Here is a 6,021-nt window from a genome sequence, read left to right as displayed (position 1 = left end):
AAGAAACTGTCCTGTTCTGTTAATCATTACCCACCCACACACACACACACACACACACACACCATGTTGTGAGACGCACACATCCACAAACACACCTGTAACTGTCATTAGCAGCCTCCTTTCCCCTCCGAGATGGAGGAAACATTGGATCAGATGAGTACACCACCAGACGACTTTGCCGTGGTGTCAGTCACCGCTCTGATATCCACAAAACCAGTTAGGGGCGGAAAAGAACTGATGAGCTCCTACCTGGTTCCTGAGAAATGAGAATACACCGGAGACGTGGGTTTGATAGCCCGCTGCTTACAGGATGATGTACAGTGTTTAACACAGAAGCAGACACACACGACCATTTGAATTAGTATGTGCTACCGAGACGTCTGACCTAAAAGAGCCACTAATCATGGGGTGACCTGGCTGTTTGGACAGCCGTGATGAATGATCGTTCCCATGAGAGATAGCACAGGGAAAAGGTAAAGTGGCTTGAGAGAGAGAGAGAGAGAGAGAGAGAGAGAGAGAGAGAGAGAGAGAGAGAGAAGAGAGGTCAGAGTGACCCTGAGTTAAGATGATCCATGTCGGGCCTGTCTTTTTGTAAAGGGCAAAGAATAACTCTTCAGATGAGAATAGTCTTTATCTCTCCCCGATGATACTTACCGAGACAAGTACAGCGTTTTTACAACAACAAAACAAAAAGATAAGAATTATGGATGAGAAATGAAACAGCAAAGCACTTAAACATGGTCAAAAGCAGTAAAAAGATCATCATATAAAAGCAAATCTATCGTAATATTGTAGGTTTAACAGCTTGTTTTAATAATGGTTTTGATTTTATTAGCTTCACAGGCCTTTTGTAATTAAAATAGGCCTATAATTATGGAATATCCCAGCTGACATTGGGCAAGAGGCGGGGTACACCCTGGACAGGTCGCCAGACTATCACAGGGCTGACACATAGAGACAGACAACCATTCACACTCACATTCACACCTACAGACAATTTAGAGTCACCAATTAACCTGCATGTCTTTGGACTGTGGGAGGAAGCCGGAGTACCCGGAGAAAACCCATGCTGACAGGGGGAGAACATGCAAACTCCGCACGGGTTTGAACCAGGAACCCTCTTGCAATGAGGTGACAAGGCTCACCAATGTGTACTACCATGCCCCCCATAGGCTATATATAGTTTAAATAGATAAATCTGTATTTGTTAACCCTTTTAACATTTAGTTTTCATAAATAAGGTTGGATACATAATCTATTTCCACTCTGTCTCAAAGATTCACAAAAATATTGTGTATTATATCATGTAACATATTGACTTTTTGAATAACTAGATTTAAAGTTAAAATAAAGTTCTGTGGGCTTGAATTATGTTTGACTGCACAGTATGACTTTGTACTGACCTGCCAGCGGAAGAAGTTAATGTGACCTTCACTTTTCTAATTTTATATATAACCAGTTCCTGATTTGAGTGGTCTCTAAAGACTTAAAGCAAGTCTGTGCCTGAAACAAAAATATATTAGAAAGTGCAATCATTTACATATTTATTAAGCTGTGTTAGATTGAATTTGTGAGGCAAACTTTTCTCTCATGCCTCCATGGTAAATGAAGAACATCGAAGAAATTCTTGATGATCTGGAGAAAAGGGGAGCTGTGTTTAACACCAGTAAAACTATATCAAAGCATCTGTTTGCAAACTCTCACACAGCTCATACAGTGTAATCTAAGTCCCATTTATTCAGTCACATGCTCAGTACTTCCCAAACACTTGCATTTTTTGCAAAATCTTACCATTTAAAACGCCACATAAATTGTCTCATGCACAGACACATGCAGAAGTATTTTAAACAGTAAAGTTTTAGCAAAAATGCATGTGTTTGGGGTGTATTGAGCACATGCCTGGATAAATGAGACTTGGATTATACTGCACCAGTTGTTTGACAGTTTGTAAATGAATGTTTTGATATAGTTTTGTAACACTGGATGAGTAATTTATATACAAATGATCCATTTTATTGGGTGAAGTATTCCTTTAAACACTGATTATTGCGGTGTCTGTTCACCTTATGTTCTACTTGGGTCACTAACATGACCACAGTGTGCCTTTTTTAAAATGCCTGGCAACAGCAACAACATGTTAGTAATAAAAGAGTAAGCAGGAAATCATTTACAGCACATTACCAATGTGTACACATTGAAAAAGATGCACATCAAACAAACTAAGTCTATGTTAAGGTCAGTTAAGTTAAGTGATACAAGCGTATATAATATTGGTATCAACAGTAATAACTTCAGAATTAGACTTAGAGTGGCAGTCTGTGGCCAGAGGAGGACTTTTGAGTTATCTTTGGAGCCATCAACATCTTATCAGTGTGGTTATGAAATAATCTGAGAGAGCAGATTCCACTTCCAGTTATGATTTTCTAAAGGTTGCCCTGGATTTAGCTATTTGTGCATCACCAAAACAAAATGTTTGAGCCTGTACAACACATGCCACCCTTTATCCTAAAGTATGCATAATTTTTAATATGACATATTCAGGGTTTATTAAAATGTATTTACTTATTTAAAATGCATTAATTGTGTAGTTTCCTTTGAGATACCCTGTGATCATGTAGCATTAAACACAGCCACTAGAGGGCAGCAGATAGAAAGGTTTCACTGTGACTCCTGAATGTTGCGATATTAATCTGCAGAGGGCTGAACACACACACACACACACACACGCACATTATTCAAACTGATGAAAGTTCCGATTACTTCTGATTGATGGCCTGAGCCTGTGTCTTATCAAAAACAGTCTCTGCACTATGGTAAGTGAGGAGACTAAAGCATTAAGCCTCACACATTGAAAATATTCCTGCAGAGCAGATGGGATATTTGTTGTTACCAATTATGTCACAGTGAGCATAGCAAAGTTTCTCTCAGGAGGTGAACGTCTGCATATATTTTACAAGTAACTAAAGCTGCTTGAAAGAGGTGGTGTTGATTGCAAATTATGAAAGTCAGTGTAGTCCAGAATTAAGTCACAAATCAGCAATAAATGTCTCGGTTTTACTCTCAGTGCATTTAATCTACCAATTTAATTTAATGTAAAGACACTCCTCTCCACCACTGGGGATTTCTAGAAGGTGGCTCATGTTCTTATAGTTGCCTCTCCTTCAAAACCGCAGTCTGAAAAGTGTGTGTCACCTGCAGCTGAAATCAAAAGTTGTTTACCTCGGTTGCTCAAGAGCAGGGACTTTCCTTACCTCAGGTGATCTGCAATTTAGTGGAGCGCGCACATTTATGACACCTTTTAATTTGCTATTTTTCAAAGCCTCTCTGACATCAAATGAGGCCCTCACAGCTGATAAGTCAATGTTACTGCTCTCATAATAGCAGGTTATAGGTAGCCAAGATCCTTCTCTTCCATTACAGAGCATCAGTGTGGGAGAGCTTGTCTCCTGCGCTCGCTGAATAATGGTTTTACCACCAATGGGATCATATTTTAGCACAAATATGAAGTCAAACTGGCTTCAACATGTCTAACGCCTCTAGCAGGTGAGAGATTTATTAAGAAATGGGTCAAAGGAAAGTCGTTGTTTTCATTTCACTGGGTGACCATACCTGATGTGGGTGGTCAGGGCTCGGAGGATAGTCTCTACATGCAGACTGTGAGTGTGTGTTTGAGCAGGGAAAAGAAAAGGAGCGAGGTGCTGCCTTTGAGGATGCTCCCTGTGTGACTCCTCTCTCCTCCCTGGACACTGCTTGCTTGTTGTTTCAGTAAACAGAAGGGTCCAGAGATGATCCAAGACAAGCACACAGCCACCGCAGCCCACCCAGGAGCCAAGGTCAGGACCACTAACCTTCAGACACACACGCACACTCTTAACCAAACCAGCCCCACGAATCATTTTCCAGGTTGACCTGGGGGTTTTGGTTTCAGACTGGAACTCATTCATTTTAATGCTTGGGAAAAAAATCCAATCGAACATGATAAATGTTGAATAAAGAAAGCTATAATTGTCTAACACCGGATAACGCTGAACTCCCAATAAAAAATATTTGAGTGAATTATCGGGAAGCTATAAAATTCCGATAGCTAATTACACACACTGCATTTTGACTCCAGTGGCTTTCCCTCTGAACGTTTTCCATCGCCTGAATGTGCTGTGCTTGTCAGTATGACACACCAGTGTAAATATTTGAATATTTATACTAGCAGGAATATTTCTGACATAATTACCACCTTGTCTCTCAAACTTTTGCAGCGGAGCACATGGAGATCCATTCTCACAGAGGAGTTTCAGGGGTAATTATTTCTCGCAGGAGTAATAATACCTACGATTTCTCTCTCTCGTCCAGGACGGAGGTCTTTGAAACTCAAGAAGATAATTCCAACCCTTCATCTTCTCCAAAAAGAGCAGGCTGTCAGCCCAGGGACGGGCCACACTGTCAGCGAGGGAAAGCAGACGAGACCGAAGGAAGAGGGACAGAGGTAGGGAGGATAAAGGAGGATGGAAGGTATGAAGGACAAAGGGTTTCAGAGACGGAGAGATGGATCGAAAAAAGGGAAAAGAAAAGGCCAGTGACTTCTCCGACGGCCCAGTGCTCACATATGGCTAGGCTTTGCTTGTATAGCCTCACTTCAAGGCGAAGGGCCCTGCAAACATAAACAGTAGAGAGGCTGCAGCTGGAGCAGGGAGGCAGCCGCTTGCTTACCGAGACCTCTACACTAAACAATGGATCAAGTGACGCACAGGCCTTTGGCAGTGCAACAGAGACACAGGCGGCTCAGAAAAGCCTTTCTTCCGTACGTTTATATCTCTGCTCTCTCAATATTTACCCCATGGGAAAACACACAATTTTCCGTTCCTTTTGTTCTGAAGGGAGCGAAAGAGACGACCTCCCTCCATCCCTCGTCTCTCCCACCTTCAAGACAGGACAGGTTCAGAGAGGACAAGTGTCTTTTTGTGCAGAATGTGGATATAGGACACTCTATTTTCAGCAATTATGCAGCTCTGTCCAAAATTCCACCACTTACTCACTCCTACAGTTATGTACAGGTGTCGGGGAATGAATAGATTTAAGCTTTCCAATTCATTGATATTCCACATGCACGGCCTAGTTCCAGGCGTGTTGAGGAGAAGCAAACAAAATGAGGATTAGTCTCTCTTACTGTGTGCGTTACTGCATTAGAAACTTGGTGTGTGTGCGTGCGTGTGCATCTGTGTTATATCTCTTTTATGGACGGCACAATGGGGAACGGAAGGGCCCAGGAGCCAGTGAATTAACCCAAATTACAGCTAACAGTTGCCCGGGTAACTGGATAGGAATGAGGGGCAAATGGTGTGTAATTTCCTAATGAAGGGGGGGAGTTCTTTTTTTTTCACATTTAGAGACCTCCTCGGTCTGTTACCGTAACAACAGGGGGACTCTGTACCCCCCCAATGTACTTGTTTGCTTGCTGAGTCACCTGAAAGTTTTTTTCATCGGCCTTAGATACAAACTATTTACCCCGTTCCCTCATAAACACCTATGATGGTCACTTAAGTTCAACTTTTTAATGACACATTATTACAGTTGCCCTGTGGAGAATCACACGCTAATGATACACGTTTCTTAATACTTGTGTGTAGGAGTCAGTGGCATCAAGCGGTGAGGTTTCCACGAAAGCCTTGAGGGGCGAGTGAGAAGGAAAAATCTGGTGATCCACTTTCTGAGTCGGATCTTAAGTGTTTTCTCTCCTGTGTTTATGACTTGAGAACAGGTGATAAGAAAAGCTTTTGCCTGGATAATCTTTCTAACCTCTTTTGTTTTTAACTTCTGTGTAACAGGTAGGAAAAAAGGTGGGTTTTTTTTTTTTTGACAGATTGTAACCAACTCAAATCCTCCTGCAGTCATCCCTGTCTTTACAAGAGAACCTATGGAGGCTGCCTGGGCTACCGTAGAAACATGGTGGTCAAGTCAAGTCAAACTTTATTTATAAAGCACATTTAAAAACAACCTCAGTTGACCAAAGTGCTATACAGTTATTAA

The sequence above is a fragment of the Epinephelus fuscoguttatus genome, linkage group LG6 (genome assembly GCF_011397635.1).
Source record: "Epinephelus fuscoguttatus linkage group LG6, E.fuscoguttatus.final_Chr_v1".
Classification (NCBI taxonomy): Eukaryota; Metazoa; Chordata; class Actinopteri; order Perciformes; family Serranidae; genus Epinephelus; species Epinephelus fuscoguttatus.
The sequence above is the reverse complement of the archived record's forward strand: the minus strand, read 5'-3'. Positions refer to the sequence as shown.